Genomic DNA, 20126 nt, shown 5'->3' on the forward strand with positions numbered 1-20126 from the left:
ACTGTCTAGTTCCTGTACAACAGTTGAAACAGAGAGAAAGTTCCATAAATGTCTATTGATTGGATACATGGGTAATGGACTGGGAAGGCATTCTTGCCAAACTGGGGCATTTACTGACAAGGCAGTTGGGTTGCATTTGGCTGGAGATTTTTCAGTGAGAAGTGAAATAAACTGATTTAGGGTACTCGAAAATCTAGCAGGTTATCAACACAACTGTGCCTGGTCACACATTTCCAACTATCAGGTTATTCACTGCATGGCAGGGGTCAAGGCCAGCTGCTTCCAGAGAGACAATTAGTAAGGTCGCAGTGTCAACAATGTCATGTCCCCAAACACAACTGTAAGCTGACCTCAAAGCATGGCCCTGTTTCCCTGAGCAGCCTGTGAACAGTGTTCTCAGGTCCCTGTGTTTGTAAATGCCCCATTCTCAAAGACAAATTTGGTTGATAAATACTACAGGTTGCAAAATTTGCATGGCATTCTGAAAGTTGCATGAGATTCCACAGCATGGCTATTGCTAATATGTGAAAAGCTCACCATGTTAAATGCATGCCAAACTGCTAAGGATATATGAAGATACTTAGACACACATATAACCTATGCAAAAAATGTCTCTGATGGAATTGACTAGGATATGGGAGACTGAAGGACTTTCTAGTATCTTTTCAAAAGCTTTCTTGATAAAAATTCAGAAAGATGATATCTTCAGTATAGTATGTATTTTTTAATGTATACCTGAGATTAGGAAGTATCTAACTTAAAATATAAGGCTCAGAGGAATTCAGTGACCTTCTCAAGGCTCATCTGTAGTTTGAGGTAGTAAAGTGAGAAACCTGGACTTAGAATGTAACCAAAGATCATAGGTCCTTCCATGGTGCAATATTGTAGGCTCTATTCATGGCTGAGTATTCATGATTTCATGGAAGGGTAGGGATATTAGGTAAAAGAATATTACTGAGTATCTTCTGCATTCCTTGAATGGTATTGTGTATTTCATATACATGAGAATAACTAATTCTTAAAATATTCCTTTAAAATGGTACTAAAAGCAAGGTTTTTCATTTGGGTAAACAAAAGTTCAAAGAAGTAGTGAGACTACTTAAGTATTAAGTGTGTTAATTTGACTTAGAAAAATAAATGCTTGGTTTCTGTCTTAGTTAGGGTTTTTATTGCTGTGAAGAGACACCAGGACCATGGCAGCTCTTATAAAGGAAACATTTATTGGGGCTTGATTACAGCTCCAGAGGTTTAGTCCATTATCGTCATGGCACGTGGCAGGCAGACAGACATGATGCTGGAGAAGGAGCTGAGAATTTTACATCTTGATCCACAGACAGTAGAAGCAACTGTGTGTCACTCTGAGCATAGCTTGAGCAAGAGACCTCAAAGCCCACCCCACAGTGACACACTTCCTCCAACAATGCAACACCTACTCCAAAAAGGCCAAACCTCTTAATTGTGCTATACTGCCTATGGGGACCATTTTCTTTCAAACCACCAGAGTTTCCATTATCACACCCTAGATTGCCAGCCAGCGGACTCAATACATAGACTAGACTCTTCCCTTATCAACTATCAGAGTACAAGTGCACCTAGTTAACAGAAGGTAGAGGCCATGGTGACCTTGGTACATAGTAGAAGGTTATAAACAACTTCATTGGTTATTAGGAAGCTTAACAAAGCTTGAAATGACAGAGTTCTAGTAAGAAATCTCAAATTATAAACTAAGGCATTAATCAGTACTTGTTTCTCCCTAAATCACTACCTCCTTGTACTTCCATCCTTCATACCACCTTTTGCATGAGCATAGCTTTCTCCAATTCCAAAAGGGTCCCTACAATGCTTGGAGAATAGCAGGAGGAATAAATGAAAGTATCATTCCCATGAATCCCAGTATGTAAAACAAGGATCAATATAGATAAAAGCTCTAAGAAGGCCACTTTAAGCCAGCTAGTGTGACACATGCCTGTAATCCCAGCACTTGGATGAATTAAGTAAATTCAAGGTCATGTTTGGCTAATCGATGGCATCAAGGCCAGCCTGAGATACAGGAGATCCTGCTGGGAAGAGGAGAGACAGAGAGGCAGAGAGACAGAGACAGACACTCAAAGCTAAAGAGAAGGACTAACCTCTTAGTAAGTGCATGTGTGAGTCTGTGAGGTGGGTTTCTCCAGAATGAGCCAAATTCTTCTCCTTGGATGTGTGCCTAAATAGAAGTCTGGAACTACTTTGAGATTTACATGGATTTTGCATTATATGATCTCCAAGGGCCTAAAAGGATCAAAGAAGTCTTGACATATAGCACCAAAGGTGAGATGATCAATGGTTGACTAGATTCTTTGCCTTTTCTGACTTGTCATCAAGCAATGCCTTTGTTTAGAATGTGTATCCTATCCATCAAGACTGATGGCAATGGCGATGAGACTTAATCTGTCTTCAGTTGAAAACAGACTTCTAGAACAGCTCTAGTAGATTATTTAGTGCCCAGAAGAGGACTTGGGGTGCAAGATGCTCCAAGTCAAATCAAGTCAATTTAATATTCATGGTCCTACTTGATGCTCAAGACATTGAAAAAAAAAAAAGAATAGTGGAATCCACTAGGAGACAAGACAGTCTGTCTAAGTCATTTCCTAGGTATTGTCTGCTGCTTGCTGAAGCTCACCTGTGAATAGAGCTATGAAAGGGCACACATGTCAAGTGGAAGTTCAGATCATTACCCTTTTAAGGTGTCTTCTAATCAAAGAGTATGGTTTTTAATGAGGAATCTTTTTGCAGCATAAAGTCGTGCCCTCTGCCAACTCCTCTTTTTCAGAGGAGGAAAATCCTTAACACCTTCTGTCAAGTAACACATATATTAAAATGAACACACATCAATCCTACAACTCAGCAATCCACTTTTGGGTATGTTCCCAATAGAAATGGAAGTTTCATACCTTAATAATAGTCCACAACTGTAATCAGCTCATAATGTGCATCAATGGCAGAATCACAAGTAAATAATGGTGTATTCATTCAATGAAGCACCATGCAACAATGAAAATGTAGTGACCACCAATATGGGAAGCAATGCTGATGTAACTCATGGATGGAAGATTGAGTGCAAGAGATTAGACAAAGACAGATACTGCCCAATTCCATTTCTATGAATTCCCCCAAACAGCATACATAATCTAAGTGAAGAAAGCATGAACAATAGTTGTCTTTAGGGGGGAGAGTATTGACTGAGATTGGACATGAAAGACAATTTTGTGACTTCTGGAAATGTTCTGTACCTCAGACTGTTGGTGAATAAGTAGGAAAATTTATACAACTTTGATTTTTTTTCCAAATTTTGCTGATATATAAGACATAACTTACTTTAAAAAGACATCGTGGTTTCTCTCCACTGGAAGCTTGAGTTGTACTCTGTATTCTTTCAGCATTTCACATTGAGAGGAAATGTCCTAGCCTGCTGCTTTGGGGAACTGGTTCTAAAACAACAACAAAATTATTGTACTGATACTAATGTAACCACTAATTATAGAAGATACTCGACACACCATATGATTATGTGAATTTCAAAATATACTGGATTAAATTTTGGCTTCCATATCTGCATTCTGCTTCCAACTCCACCACTTCTTATATGTACATGATGCCTTTGTCTTTGGGGGCCTCAGTGTTCTCATTGATAAAATGGAGAGCTATTCATCAAATCATTGAATGAATGTTTATGGAATGCCTACTGTGTGCAAGGCACTACATTGGGTATGCCTGGGGAACAGACAAACTCCCCTCTTGTTGAACTGAGAGATTTGATTGAGCTAAGGCGTGTGAAATTCCACAATACCAAGGGCTGGAGGAAGGTGAAAATTTATTATTAAGATATGACAATTTCAGTCAATACCACATACAGCACAACAAGGTAATGCTTTACCCCAGAAAATCAGTAATTTTGCTAAAAATATTGTTCCCAGTCTTCTGTGTATATAAATATTTGCATTTAATTGGAAAATTGACTCTGTACTGAGATTTTCAATTTCAAAAGTCCCTTTAGATGGTAATGTATTATGAATTGAGAAAGATTTAACATATCGTGAGTTGTTCAATATTTGGAAATCAAATGTATTCTGTCCTTAGTTACATTTCCTTGTGACAAGAAACTACAAAATGAGTAAACGAGTCACAAATGACATTATTTTTATGGATTTTAAAACATGCAAATAAATAATACAATTGTTTCTGGATATATGGAAGCATTCATGATAAACACAATACAAATATCTGTAACACATCTTTTTCTGTCCTGCCAGCCAGCTCCCATATAATGACATGGAGACTTTTTATTAATTATGAAAGCTCAGCTTGTGGCTTAGGCTTGTTCCTAACTAGTTCTTATAACTTAAATTAGCCCATTATATTAATCTATATTCTATCAAGTGGCATTAACTCTCTTCCATTTTACACCTCCTATTTTCTCTCTGTGTCTCCTGGCTTCTCCTGCATGCCTAGATTACTCCTCCTCTTCCTTTCTCTCCTCAGAAATCCCACCTACACCTTCTACCTAGCTATTGGCCCTTCAACTTTTTATTACACCAATCACAGCAATACACCTTCCCATAGTGTACAAATACCCAACAACAAATATCAAACATGCTTGCTTATAAGCAGTGTCAAATTATAGAAGAGTATGTCTTACATTGGGTATCCCTGTAGTAGTGCCTAAGACCAGAGTTTTAATTTTCATTGTTTATGGACCAGAGTATGAATACCGAGCAAGGGAAGCAAGCATGTGCTATTGACATCACTATTGTAGGCAAAAGAGCTCTCAACTCTATTGGACATTCCAAGAATTACTTATTGTAAGTGCCTTTATATACAAGGTGGACCTGCTGTATCTGCAGTTCCATGGATTCAACCATATTTGAACATAAAATACCATAGAAAAAAAGTGCCAGAACCTTCAAAAACATGAAACTTGAATTGATCATGTGCTAAACACAATGCCAAATCTATGCAAATGAAGTGATGTGTAGGTACATCCTGATGTAAGTCTCCCCCTTTAGAGTTCCTCAGCACTCATTTGAGCATTGTTTGCCTTGTGTCTTCTTCATGTACTACACATTTAGTCACATGATGTTTGTATATCCACGGAACATGGAGATACATTTTTGTGAATATTCTCTACATAATACAGTAGACAACTATTTACTCAGAATTCATATTATGTGAGCTCTTTTAAGTCACGGAGAAATGATTTAAGGTAATGAAACATGATGCTTAATCTTGGTTGTCAACTTGAGAGAATCTTGAATCAACAAAGAGACACACTTCTGGGGAGGTTTGTGAGAGTGCTTCCTGGAAGGAATACTTCAAGGAAAGAGCCACCTCAGAGTGGGGAACATCCTGTTGAGGCCCATATATAAAGAGTTCTGAGGGGAAAATGGGGCTGCCTTTTGCCTGCCCACCTTTGCTCCTAGGTGTGTGCATTTATTCTGTTGCTGTTACTTCCTTTAGCTGACATTGGAACCCAGCTTCTTTGGCCCTCTGATGTAGTCTGAAGACCAGTGACTTTCTAGGACTTCTCCAGACTGCTGAGGAACACAGATGAGTGACCTGGGCAGGTCCTCAATCTCTCCAGTGTGCAGAAAGCTATCATGTAAGTAAATGTAGTAAGTCCCCTTTGTGATGTATATTCATTTTGTCAGTTCCCTTTTTGTAGAACAGGGATTCTCATTCTGTGGGTCATGAGCCCTTTGGGATGGAACAATGCTTTCACAGGGGTCACATATGACCATCAGAAAATACAGATATTTACATTAAGATTCATAGCAGTAGCAAAATTACAGTTAGGAAGTTGCAATGAAAATGATCTTATGGTTGGGGGTCACCAAACATGAAGAACTGTATTTAAGGGCCACAGCATTAGGAAAGTTGAGAATCTTGATTTGGAGGTTGTATGCAATGTTGGAGCCTGCCAACAGTCAGCTGGGTAGCTGGCTGGAGGCGTGCAGATTGAAGAGACAATGAAGAAGACAGAAAAGAGTTGAGAGGTCTGATGGCCAATGTTGGACAGCCCTGAGTTTATTTCACAGCCAGCTTGTATACAGTCTTGAAGGACAGATGCAGAACAATGCACAGCACAGGCATTCAGCCACTATCTATCCTGCCTTGCGTCAAGGAGCAGGTGGTTTCTTTTTCTATCTTGATGTACCTCTGACTGGCATCAGCAGCCGGCGTCTAGCTAGATAGTGTGTTCCTTCCCATGGGCTAATCAGGACTTTCTCACAGCCCTTCAAGGAGACTCTGTGGGCTAATCAGGACTTTCTCACAGCCCTGGAGCAAACAAGCTTGAACTCTATTGACACAGAATAGACTACAGATCCAAACTGGGAAACTGAGTCAGTTGTGGGCTTCCACAATGCAAATAAGTATCCAACCTTATTTACTTTATTTATTCTGTGTCTAGGTATATGTACATATATGTCTGGGTATGCACATGTGTGTATATGTGTGGAGGCTAGAAGTTGATATTGGGCGTCTTCCTCGATGGCTCCCTATCTTACTTTAGGAGACAAGACTTCTCACTGAGTCTGGAGCTTGCTACTGTAGGTAGACTGGATGGCCATTGAATCTGCCTGTTTCCACACCTATCAAGAACTGGGGTTACAGAATGCTCAATTTTTATGTGGGCACTGTGATTCCAATCTCAGGTCCTTAGGCTGATTCAGCAAGCACTTTAACCACTTTAAATTTGTGGATTTGAGTATGTGTATGTGGGAGGTACTCTTACAACCAAAGACTGTATTCTGGCTCTGTCTGAACTGGCTGGAGTTTGTATTGGAGGTTTTAATCTCCTCTTCCAATTCCTTTATACACCTATGAGGGTTAAATGTACTTTCGAGGGTTTTGTGGACATTCTTTTCAGAGACTTCACTTGAGCTCTTCAAGTGTGTCAGTGTGGCTAAAACAGAAAAATCTGAGAGCACGTGACTTGAGAAAATATGCAAAGGACCAGAAGGATCATCTCTGCAGGAAGGTTCACGGTTCTGAGGACAGTGTGTGAAGAAAGGATGTTAAAATGTGATGCATACAAAGCTGCATAGCAGGTGTGGGGCTGCTCCTTAGATTATTCGGGATACTTTTCTGTATTCTCGAACTATTTCAAATGAAAAAAAATTAGGTTGCATCAGCATTAATTTGTTTCAGGGGAGCTCTGATTGAATAATTATGCAGAGCAGTTATGTGTCAAATAGTAATAAAATTTGCCACGAGTTCTTAAATTAAGTTAATGTACCTAAGTATAATTTCGATGGAATTTGACTAACAAAATATTGAGTTTTATCCAAAACGTCATGGTTTAATTTTTATTCTAGTTGAGAGATCTCATTTGATAAACTTTTGATTGTGTCTCCAGTTGTCTTCCCAGAGCACTTTGTAAACGGGGAGGGGGCGTAATTTATCTATTTTCTGGTTGGGAAAACTGTAACTCCAAGGAATTTAGTAATTCATTTGTGATCACTCAACAGTGGAAAGTCAGGAGAACAATACAGCTCAAATTCTCTCTCAATCCTTCCCCAACATTGGTCAGTCCTGCATACCACTGTCCAAATGATAGTCTCCTTCCTGAAAAATTGGACCTGTGACAATGTTCACAAATCACAAATATCGCTTTTATATCTGTGGTCTCCTCTCACAATGATCTAGAATCTAGCCTGGAATACACATGCATGGGAGCGGGTCAGCACAGGGGTGTGGAGTGGGATGGAAGTGTAGGAATTATATATAATCTTTACACTCTGGGGTTTTACATTCCAGTAAAGATGGAAATAAACATAGCAGCCATTTCAGCTCATCTGACTTTCCCAAGCGGGAGGCAATGGGCACAGTGGGTTTTGCCGACAGAGTAGCAACTGAAGCAGCTACCCCACAGCTGTTTACCAGGCAAACATTGTGTGCTGAAACTATGCTGTTCGCTTCTAGACTCTGCCAAGGCTGCCAAGTCCCTTTGAACCCTTTCCTTCGATGTGCTCTGCATTTTTCCCCCTAAGAGACAAAGGGCAATTTGTTTGTAACAGGAGGTATTTTTGAAGAGCAAACAAAGTCAGACCCAACAACCACAATATTCAGTTCAGCCCAACCTTGAAGACCACCCATCCTTTATAGTAGTGCTTTTACACCTCACGGCACTATGTTAATTAAAATATTTCAAGTGGGTGAACTTGCAACTTGGACTCAGAACCATACTTTCTGGAGGGAACTTGATCGGTTGTTGCAATGGTCAATGGGTAAATACAGCAGAATAACAGCTGTGGACCTCTGGGCCTTTGACACTTATGACTGATGGAAAAAGCCATTTGTATCCCTTGATTTACATGTAAAAAGCTCAGTGCAAAATTACAGCTGAAAGGTTTGTTTTTCTTTCTGCCTCTTCTAGCTGAATGACATTTTAATGGAGGCATTCTTATGGCACAAAGGCAAGTGGCTTGGCCTCCTCTATATATTTTCCAGACCCATCACTGAACCCAAGAATGATTAAATATCCCTTCCATCCTGGGGTCCTGAGAACTGCCCCCTAAGTCCCATGCTGCTCTTACACACTTAGCATCCCCAACACATTCTGTTTGGTCTTTGAATTGTCATGGCAAGCAGTGTCAGAATAGGGGAGCTCAAAATTTCAATGGAAAAAACAGGATCACTGCCAGCAATAAATTCTCCTGTGGCTTTGTTGGGAGCCAGTTAGAGAAAACCTTGGATGTTCTGGATCACTTACAATTATTTGTGTTTTTCTTTTACTTTTCATCATAGCTCAAATTCTCTCTCAATCCTTCCCCAACAATGGTCAATCCTGCATACCACTGTCCAAATGATAGTCTCTTTCCTGAAAAACTAGACCTGTGACAATGTTCACAAATCATTTTTCTTCCCTCTTTTTACCTAAAAGTCTCCATAAATGTTGAATTACTCAGTCAACAAAAACTCAAGTCTTGTGAATTATGACTTCAGAGCATTTCTTGAACCCATTCATGGATTTCCAGTCTGTTCTTCTTGTCTCGTTTCAGTTGTGATTCAGAAGTCTGTGATAGCTCCCTATTCCCAGACTCCTGACTTGTTCCTCTCAAACAAGCACATTCTTCTTACTGCAGAGTTATCTTTTCCTGGAGCAAATCTGACCTTGTCACTACCAGTAGCTCACCATTAAGTTCTCATTGTGCCCTTGATCTTCAGGACCTCTTCCCCTAGGACACCTCTAATGTGTCTCCCCAAGTCCTGTGCGGTTTGCTTTATTTGCACGTACTGGGACTCAGATAAAATGCACTCTATGCTGTTTGTTAAATCAACAACTTGGGACCTCAGGGACCGTTCATCCCTTTGTTTATGATTTTACTATTACTTCTACCTATCACCTACAGGCACACACAGAGGCACACACAGACACAGACACAGATATAGATACACATAGACACACAGACACACAAAGACACACACAGAGAGACACAGATACAGACACACACAGACACATAAACACACATACACACACATAGATACACAGACACAGAAACATATAGACACACACATAGAGTCAGACAACAGACAGACAGACTGACACACACACACACACACACACACACACACACACACACACACACACAAACAGACACAAGCCCATACCAACTCTGCTCTTTCTTAGAAGGCTCCAGAGACCCTAGCACCCTTTCCTGGAACCACCACAAACCTAATTACAATGTTCTACAATTGGAACCTGTCATAGGCTGAGTTTCCTAGTAGACCCCAGAGTGAAGATTTCTGGGTAACTGATTGATTAAAAAGTATTTCTAGGGATGAGTAGTGTGGGAGGAAGAAGCATTGTTGAGCCAGAGGGAGGGTGACTTTGGGGCAGTTTCTGGGGCAGCTTTGGAGACAGTGAAGTAAAAATCTTAGAACGATAAAACACAGGGGGCAAGAAGTGTGAGTGTGGAAAACACAATTCAATTCCCTCTCTCTCTCTCTCTCTCTCTCTCTCTCTCTCTCTCTCTTGTGGTGTAAGCAATCTGAAAGCAGACTTCTTACTCAGGGAATACCTGTGGATACTGTCTTTTACTATAGCTGGTATTATGGCTTGGTAACTTCCTGGAGTCCTCTGCTCCACAGGGCCATTGGGCTTGTGGTTGGTAAGGCATGTGTGCAGATGAGAAACATTCAGCACAGAGAAAGTGTTCAAAGATGGTGGATGTTCAATGAATGAATGAATGAATGAATGAATGAATGAATGAATGTGTGATCAACTGCAGAGGTTGCTTAACACCATGCATCTTCTAGCAGTGGCCTTTGAAAAAGGAGTCTTCTACAGCCAGCACCAACACACAGAAATTTTCCTGCATTTGAAGATATATAGTCCTTCTAGAGAGAGAAACTGTCACACATTCCTACTGAGAAAAGAGGATTCCCCCAGCTCCCCAGGAACTGAGGAGTAGGACTTCTTGACACTTCACTTCAACAACATGTTTCACAGAAGTCTGCCCTTCCCAGGTTAAGAGTCTGGAGCCAGCAGGCAGGAAGAACACGAGGCTCTGTGATGCAGAAGCAGTAGGTAGCTCTGGGTGCTTTCATCTGACAGTAGTCAGGGATCATGCTCCGTCAGGCCTAGAAGGTATCGCTGGAGATAAATCCACCGTCCTTGCTGTTCTGCTTGACACTGAGGATGAGAGGAGCTAATTTCATTGCCCAGAGCTTAAATACTGGCTGGCCTAGGTGACAAATGGCAGAGCCAGATTGTCATCCAGACAGGGAAGCTCTTGCCTTTTTTGACCTTTCTTCATTACTTACCACAGTGCATTTTTCACACCTCATCCTCGTTCTCTGAGTACCTGCCCATTCTCTCAACACGTTCTTAACAATGAAATTTCCTAGAAGCCATTCGAGGTGGCTTAGCTGCTCATCCCAATAATAAAGAAGCAGAGGCAGGAGAATGTTTTCCACTGCTTAGAAAGTTCAAGGCCAGCCAGAGTTACATTGAGGCTTAGTCTTAAACAAACAACCCTCCTGGAAGCCTCCAGCTCAAAGGGTTTTGTCAAGTTGACACAACCTGGATAACCACTGCAACCAAGGAGTACAACATTCTTGTTCCCACATGTATTTCTCTTGTGTCCATTTACAGGCAGCCCAATGCTTCCCTCCAGTCCCAGGCACCCACTGATCTGCTTTCTATCATTATAGATTAGTTTTGTTTGCTTTCAAATATGATATGATATAAATGGAATCCTACACTGTACTCTTTCCTGTTGTCTGGTTTCTTTCACTCAGCATAATTATTTTGAGATTCATCCAGGGTTTTGCATGCTTACACAGAGTGTGTTCCTTTTTATTGCTGAATAGTGTTTCAAAGTGTTGATGCATGAAAATGTGTTCATCTGTTCTCTTGTTGGTAGACATTTAGGTTGTTGCTAATCTTTGGATACTGTGAGAAAAGCTTCTATTCACATATTCCATTATAAATAAAGCCTTTTATTAAAGGCCTCCTGCATTCATATATTTTTCATTTCTTTTGTGTACATACTTAGAAGTGGCATGACTAAGTCATATTTAACCTGATGAGCAAGCTACAAACTGGTCTCTAAAGACTTGCCAATCATGTAGGGAATCTATTTGCTATATACTCTTGCCAAAGCTTGATAATGTCAGGTCTTTCTCTCCCTCTTTGGCCTTCTCTTTGCCTCACAATTCAATTCAACTCTGGGCTCATACATGCTAGGTAAGTGTTCTATCACTAAGGCATGTTCTCACTAGGGCCTTTCCATTTTAGTTTTTTAGTTGGCATGCAGAATCACTAGTCCGGGCTTAATTTGCATATTGACAAGGAATAGCAAACATTTTTCCATGTATTGGTTGGTTATTTGTATTGTTCTCTGCAGATGAGTCTACTAAGGCATTTTGCTAATTTTTATTGGTCATGCTTGCATTATTGTTGAAATGTAAGGGGTCTATATTCTGGATACAACTCCTTTGTCAACTATATGCATCATAAATATTTCCTCTTGGTTTGTGGATTTTTTTAAAGCTATCTTTTGATGAGGTGAATTTCCACATTTTGATATAAACTAATTTATCTTTAAAGAATAGTCTATGATTTATATTGTCATTGTCATCCAGGAATATTTTTGGGGAGGACAGACTTACATTATGTATTTCATGCTGGATTTGAACTAGTCAAGGCTGGCCCCAAATGCTCCATCTTTCTTTCTTCTTCCAAGTACTGCAATTTCATGCCACCATGCTTAGCTCTGCTAGGAATCTTTGTTTATTCCAGTGCTGCAAAGCTGCCCCTTTTTCTACTTTTTTAAAAAAACTATTTAAGCCTTTATACTTGGATCTATGACTTTTTTTTTTCTGAGACAGGGTTTCTTTATATAACAGTCCTGGCTGACCTGGAACTTGCTTTGCTTTGTAGATCTGACTGCCCTCAAACTCACAGAGATCTGCTTGCCTCTGCCTCCTGAGTGCTGGGATGAAAGGTGTGCACCATCACACCTGGCTATGTCTATGATGCATTTTTTAAAATGCCCCTGAGTTTTCCAAAGCCCAGGGAAAGCTTCCATGCTGATGGCTGAGATGGGTTGATACCATAGATGGAGGGCTGGAGTAGGGGCATCCTTGCCTTGGGGGTTATCTCCTAGAAGATCTTCTGTGCCTCTGGGACCAACCTCCATCAGAACAAAGCCTAGAGCCCAGGAAATGTGTGACTGTGGTGTGACATTTAAGGAAGTGCTCTCAGAAACCTAGGTTACCAGGTCTAGGGAAATGACTCAGTGGGTAAAAGCACTTGGCATGCAAGCCTGATAACCTAAGTTTGGATCCCAGGAATCCCGATGAAAGGCTGGGCACAGTGGTGTGTGTCTATAATTCAAGTATTCCTATGCTGAGATGGGAGGCAGAGACAAGAGAATCCCCAGAAGCTGGTGGACCAGCATGGAATACACAGCAGCAGAACAACAACTGAGATTTTGCCTTAACAACACAAGAGATTGCCCTCCAACCTTTGTATGAATGCTGTGGTTAGTGGACAACTTTACATACCAATAATCGGACACTTACATCACACATATGCAAACACACAAATAAATACGCAAAAAAGTCTAGGGATCAGTGGCCATGTGATAACTTTGGGCGTTTCTGACACTGTTTACTAGTCTGTAAAATGGAGATAATAAAACTTCCCTCGAGGTCAAGCATGGTGTCACATACCTGTAATACCAGCTCTCTGAGGGCTAGAATAGAAAGATTTCAAGTTTGAGGCCATCCTGGGTTGCATAGTAAGACCTCTCCAAAACATAAACCACAACAAAACAAGTAGAGAATAAAATAAAATAAAAAAAAAACAACCCTCCTCTGCTGGGCTGTGCCTAGAAAGAAGGAGAGAGTTTACAGAAGACACTTGGCAGAGTCATAGCCACAGGAAGCTGCGTCTAAGCAGGGATTTCTCTTCGTATCACTGTTGCTGTGGCAAGATTATGCTGTGCATTGTTGGAATTCCTCGTAGTAGGAAGTCCTGGCCTTCATTTTTACAGGGCTGTGTGGATGCCTCATGTTGGCTCTCTGTAAACACGTGTGAACATTTAGTTTGCAAACAGAGATCATGCTGTTTTTGGTAGGTCACTGCTCTGGTGTGAAGGGACTGGAAGAGCCATGCTGATGCAGCTCGGAGGTGGCCACCACTGGCTGTGTGTCAGAACATCTTTGGTATGCTTGCTCTGAGTGATTTCAAAATGAGTCCATGTGGGAACTTTCTATTTAGTCTCAACTTATGTTACCTTCTATGGCTCACCTTTTCTCTGCCTTAAAATGGTAATACTAAGATCTCCTGGATTTGCTGTGAGGGTCAAATTGGTGACTGCTACCTATTATTGTTTTGTTCTGATTGAAATTGCCCTTTCCTGTCTTTGAGTAGTGTGCACACATTGGGTAGTGCCCAAGTGTTTGGGAAGGCCTTGTCTGCACTTACATTTTTCCTTTGATCTACCTTGGAAGTCCTTCAGCGGTAGATTAGTAACTAACAGGCAGGATTCCTGCTAAACTTTATTTAATGTGCCAGTTTCAATGCCATTTGATGGTTTCTGTCTCAGCTCCCACCCCCACCCCTGAGAGGTAGTTTCTTCAAGATGTTCAGGCAGTTTGAGTGTGTAAAAAGCACTTCTCTAGCACTACACTCCATTGCCGAGGTTCTCCATTGCCGAGGTTCTCCATTCCTGAGGTTCTCCATTCCCTGGTCCATGCCCCAGAGCTGGCCATCTACTCAAACCATCCCTCTCTGGCATCCTCTAAAATGGGGTGTGGAGTTGGTGCATATGAAGAAGTGAGGACAGGAGAAACAGAGGGGCTGCCTGAGGAGGACCCAACAAGCAGTCCCATGAGGAGCTTCCACTAAAATAGCTTGAAAGGGAGTGTACTTTCCAGGTGTGTACTGATTGCAACAAGTAAGTCAGAGTAGGCTTGTGCCCTGATGTGAAGTCACAAGCTGACAAAGGCCTGTGACATAAATTAAAACTTGTGTTTGACTTGTGAGATGTAAGAAGAAGATAATTTATTCTTTTTCTCCATCCTCTTCTCCAACACTATTTCTCAAAAAGCTCTCTTTCCGGGATGAAATCTCAGGCAGGTCCCATAGGCTTTCATTTCCCTTTACTCTCAAGTGTGAGCTGATTTCAGTAAATAAAATGCCCCATCCAGTCTACTTCAAATTTTATTTGATTTCAAGCACCTTGCCAACTTACCCCCATGCAAGTCAGCTTCTGAATGGGGCAGGTACAGGGGACAGAGAAAGTGGCACAGTTGCTGTTCTCTATCAGCTCCTCCTCACTCCTTCTGTTACCTTCCCTGCCCCCTCCAGCCCTGGATCTACCTGACATTTTTAGTCCTTCCATAGCTGACACATAGGAAGAGGGAGACAGCACTATATAGAGTCCCTCACCAGCCTGGTGCAATTGTTACTAAACAAGGAACTTGTCAATACAGAACATTCAAAGCTGACTCTTACTTTGGCACCTTTCAGTGTCTCTCTGGGATTTGCATGACAGGGCATCTCTCACTAGCAAGCCTAGGATGAAAGTGAGACTCCAGGAGCTGTTTCATTTTTTAACAGAATCTAGCAGAGGCTACTATTCCTTTCTCACCCTGGTCACTCCAGCAATGACAATGCTGCTACTTTTCATGGCAGTCACCTCTCATCATTCTGCTTTCAGGGCAACAATAGATTTAGATCTTCATGAGGGAGCCTGGTGGTTTGCCATTATGTTTCTACAACTCCAGGGAGCACAATTCAGGTGATAATTAGTTCTCTAAAAGTCTTTATCACCTAGTTCAAGTAAAGATGGGCTCTGTCTACCATAGTCTTGGAGGCAGTGGTGTGGAAACCAGCACCCACATTTTCCCCCAGGGTACTCTTGAGAAGGGTAAAGTGAGAAATATTTAGATAGAAGGATAGAGGGGAAAGAGACAGATAGGAACACAGGACAGCTCGGGAGGGTCTGGATCAATATCCACTGCCCTTCTGTCTGTTCTAAAGGGCTATTTATAGGAATGTCAAGGGGTGGAGCAAAGACACCCAGCTCAGCTAAGTGTAGACCCTTCCATTCACCTGGTAACTATGTACATGGTCAAGCAGTCCTCTAATGCAGCCCTGCTGGGTAAAGCAAGCTTAGATCTCACTAGGAAACCTTTGTGGGCCTCCATACAGTCGTGTCAGCAATATCCCTCTCTTCAACTTTGAATGAATTGCTAGACTTCTTTGGTGTTGCCTGGGTTTGTGATAGGTACTGTGGTGATATATTATGTCCCCCAATATATTGTGCATTCTAATAAACTTATCTGGGGTCAGAGGACAGAACAGCCACCAGATAGACGCAGAGGCCAGAAAATGGTGGCACACAAGCCTTTAATCCTATCACTTGGGAAGCAGATATTCAACCGGATCTCTGTGAGTTCAAAGTCACACTGGAAATAGCCAGGAATGGTGACTCATGCCTTTAATCCCAGGAAGTGATGGCAGAAAGCAGAAAGGTATGTAAGGCATGAAAACCAGGAACTAGAGCTGGTTAAGCTTTCTGGCTTTTGAGCAGCAGTTCAGCTGAGATTCATTCTGGATGAGGACTCAGAGGCTTCCAGTCTGAGGAAACAGGATCAGCTGAGGAATTGGTGAGGTGAGGTGGCTGTGGCTTGTTCCGCTTCTCTGATCTTCCGGCATTCACCCCAATACCTGGCCCTGGGTTGATTTTATTAATAAGACCTTCTAACAATTCATGCTACAAAGGTACTGTGAGTGTAATATTAATCTGGAGCTATTTTTTCCTGTTGTATAAACTACCTTTACTTAAATACAGCACTCATATAGCAAAGTGGATCAATCATTAAGTGTATACACCTTGATGAACTTTCACAAAGTAAAATTGCCAACTTTGCAGGATTTAGATCCTAGGAGAAGGACCTTTGAATATATCTGGAAAGAATTTCCAGAGGAGTTTAACATAAGTGGGAAGAAACATCCTGAATATGGGCAGCATTATCCCATGGCCTGGCATCCCAGACTGAATTAGAGAGATTAATGCATCACCAGCATTCCTCTCGCCCCCTGTTTTCCCCCTTCTGCTTCCTGACTGCTGATGTCATCTGAGAAGTTCTTTAGTTTCCACCTTCTCTACATTAATGGACTGGACCCCAAACTGTGAGCCAAATAGAACCTTCCTCTTTTAAGTTGTTTCCTATCAGGTCACAGCAACAACAAAATAATTAACAGTTACCATTTGCAAATATAAACCATAACATGTGTCTTCTGGATAAGAAGAAATTGTGGGTGATGGGACAGGTACCATATGGCTTTATACTCTGTTATTTATATGGTATACCTTATACACCAATTACTGTGATGGTTAATCTTTATTTTTGTTGTTTTTTTAATGTAATTTTTTTTTCAAGACAGAGTTTCTCTGTTGTAGCCCTGGCTGTCCTGGAACTCACTCTGTAGATCAGGGTGGCCTTGAACTCACAGAGATCTGCCTGGCTCTGCCTCCCTAGTGCTGGGATTAAAGGCGTGTGACACCACTGCCTGGCTTTCCATGTAATTGTATGTGCCTACTTTGAAAAAGAATTTCAGGGGTCTCATAAATACCCCAAAAACATGATGAGTTGTTGACATTGATTGTGTTACACTCCAGAACATGTCATTAAGAACCTCAGACCCTATTGTTGCAAACACTACTTACACCAAAAAGAAAGAAGGAAGAAAGGAAGGAAGGAAGGAAGGAAGGAAGGAAGGAAGAAAAGAAGGAAAGAAAAGAATACTTACCCGAGTCATAGGACATAGGGAACTCTTAAGCTGATACTGACCTGAAAATTTCATCTCTATGGACTATCTTTCATAGCACTGCAAGATTCTATTCACAATACTCCTCTCTCTTTCTCTCTCTCTCCTCTCCTCTCCTCTCTCTCTCTCTCTCTCTCTCTCTCTCTCTCTCTCTCTCTCTCTCTGTGAGTGTGTGTGTGTTGGAGGGTGTAACCAACAGTTGTTCAGCTGTGGACTCTGCAAGCTACAATAACAACTGAATTGGTAAGACTTCCCCACTGGTGCAATAGTTGAATAAATGTGATAGAAGTAAACAACTGCTTTAAACTAATGCCTGGTACCATCAACTGGGCCCCAGTCCTGTGGTTATCTAGGGGAGAACCTAATACTATTTATTATTCTGCTAAACAGCCATAGTAATGCTTTCTGAGTCCTCATCTTCATCCCCATAGATTAGTGCATCTCACAACCTTCGTTAGAGAACTCCTTTCTGAAGTAGTTAGAGATGAATACAGAGGCCCACACCTGGCCAAGGGGCAGTGAATAAGAGTCTCCGCAATGCTTACCTCTAAATGAGACATCTGTATTACACCTTCCTCAAGACTCAGGAAACACTGAAGAGGCAGAAAGATTCTAAGAGCCAGAGGGCAGTAGATGTCTGCAGTGAAAACAGTACTTTCTGAATATGACCAGGTCATTAAAACACATGAATGCACCATGGCTGTGGCAGTCAATACATGCACAAGACTTGCAAAAGATCAAACCAATCAAAATCTCAGCATGGATGGGGAAGGGGCTTCTGATGTTCCACCCCTAGCTGAGAAGATATTGGGAACTGATGGTTACTAGGGAACTGAGAGTCCATTTTCCTCACATGAAGTTAGATGTAAAAAAACAGTGTGAGGTGGGATGGAAGGAATTGGAGGGGAGGGAACGGGAATGGCCTTGAATTTGATCAAAACATATTCTATGCATGTATAACATTTTCAGACAATAAAAAAACACAAAACAAATTTAATAAAACTTTATGGTGTAAGTAAGCCCATGAAATAAAGAATGCTATTTCTAAAAAGAAAGAACGAAAGCAAACAATTGTAAAGTGTTTGTAACTAAGTCATAAACAATGAGAACTGTTTATTCATAATGAAGTGAATAAAATACATGTATTCTTTTGAAAGAAAAAACAGGAGAGTAATGCAGTTGGCAACCATTACCAATTGCGATATGTTTTTGACTCTGAGTGACCATGTAGAAAATCTAATCTGCTCTGCAGGAGAGAAGATTATATGGGAGAATATCTGAGTACCAACAATCAATATTGAATGTTCAGTTTAATGAGTTAAGCCCCTACTCCCATTGCCATCTAACTATAAGTGCTGAAATTCTCACCTGTTGATCTTCAAGTAGAAATTCATTTTGGTCCTCAGTTCCTACAAGTTATTCAAATAAGGGTAACTTTTGCACTTAGAAAAGAATTACTTATTAATTATTACTTACGATTGATCCACTTTGTTGTGTGAATGCTGTATTTAAGTAAAGGCAGTTTATATAATAGGTGTAAAAGTAGATAATCTTTGTTTTAATAACTTATTATTAATTCCTTCCTGCCTTTCCCCAGGTGTCTTCCTCTCTTCTTAAATATCTCTTGACTTTCAATTGATCTACAGACTCTTGGTGTGGAGACCATTCTGTGTTTCTCTGGCATGGCAAAAAGCCAAATCTGGTTCACTACTGAGATTCATCATGATGAAGGTACCTTAATCATTATAGGCATATTGGACACAAGATATTTTCTGTCTAGGGCAGACAAAGTCATACAGATGGCAGACTTGTATGGAGCTCAATGATGCTCTTTTGCATTTGGTGTGATTATGGGAGAAAGGCAAATAGTGTCTCTGGGTCTGCCCTGGCTCCTTCCAACATTCTCTCCATCTTCTTGAGGCAAATAGCTAGGTGATGGGTAGCCAGAATAATGCCCACCCAGAGTACATACAAGTAGAACAAAAAGAGGCATAGCCAAAGCTGGATAGGAACCAATGACAGATGCATTTTTACTTTTCCCTAGGCGAAGAGTCCTTTGTCCTTTATGCAAACTAAGAAGGGTCTATTTGCTCTTAGGTCTTGACATGAGGTGGCAAAATCTCTAGGCTTGAGTGCCAGTTTTTCTCTTGGCATTAAGCCTTCTACTTGTATAGCTGTGTTTTTCAAAATACTAGAAGACATACAAGTTATTTTCAGGAGACAGAGGAAAAGGGGAAATAAGATCAGCAGTTATTGGGACTCCTCCTAACCACATTGTCAGGCATGAGATGCAGTGTCAGTCTCTATTCATTGGCCTTTTAACTTCATGACTGTACCATTTGGAGATTGATTTTTATTTTAACTACAGAAATTACCATTTATCAATATTTGCAGTCTTAGAAGAAGTGGCTACAATGGGTCATGTTCCTAAAAGGAGCAACTCAGTAATATTTTTGAGGGATTTTGTCTCATATTGTTTTGTTTGGGCATTTCTTTCCTTACTGGTCTTTTGTTTATATATCACAGTTCTCAATTTTGTGTTTTGTGTATGTGTGTTTTTGTTTGGTTTTTATATTCGCCTGTTTGTTTTCTAAAGAGAGAGAAAAAGAAGGCACAGAGCTGGATGAGTGGGAAGGTGGGGAAGATCTGGAGGGTATGGGAGAAGGAAAACTGTGATTAGAATATACTGTATGAAAAAAATGATTTTCAACTTTAAAAAAAGGAGCACCTCAAGTTTCTTTGGCAATTTGTCATTAGTTATAGCTTATAGAAGGAAAATATTTTGTTTATACTC

This window comes from Onychomys torridus, chromosome X (genome assembly GCF_903995425.1).
Source record: "Onychomys torridus chromosome X, mOncTor1.1, whole genome shotgun sequence".
Taxonomy (NCBI): domain Eukaryota; kingdom Metazoa; phylum Chordata; class Mammalia; order Rodentia; family Cricetidae; genus Onychomys; species Onychomys torridus.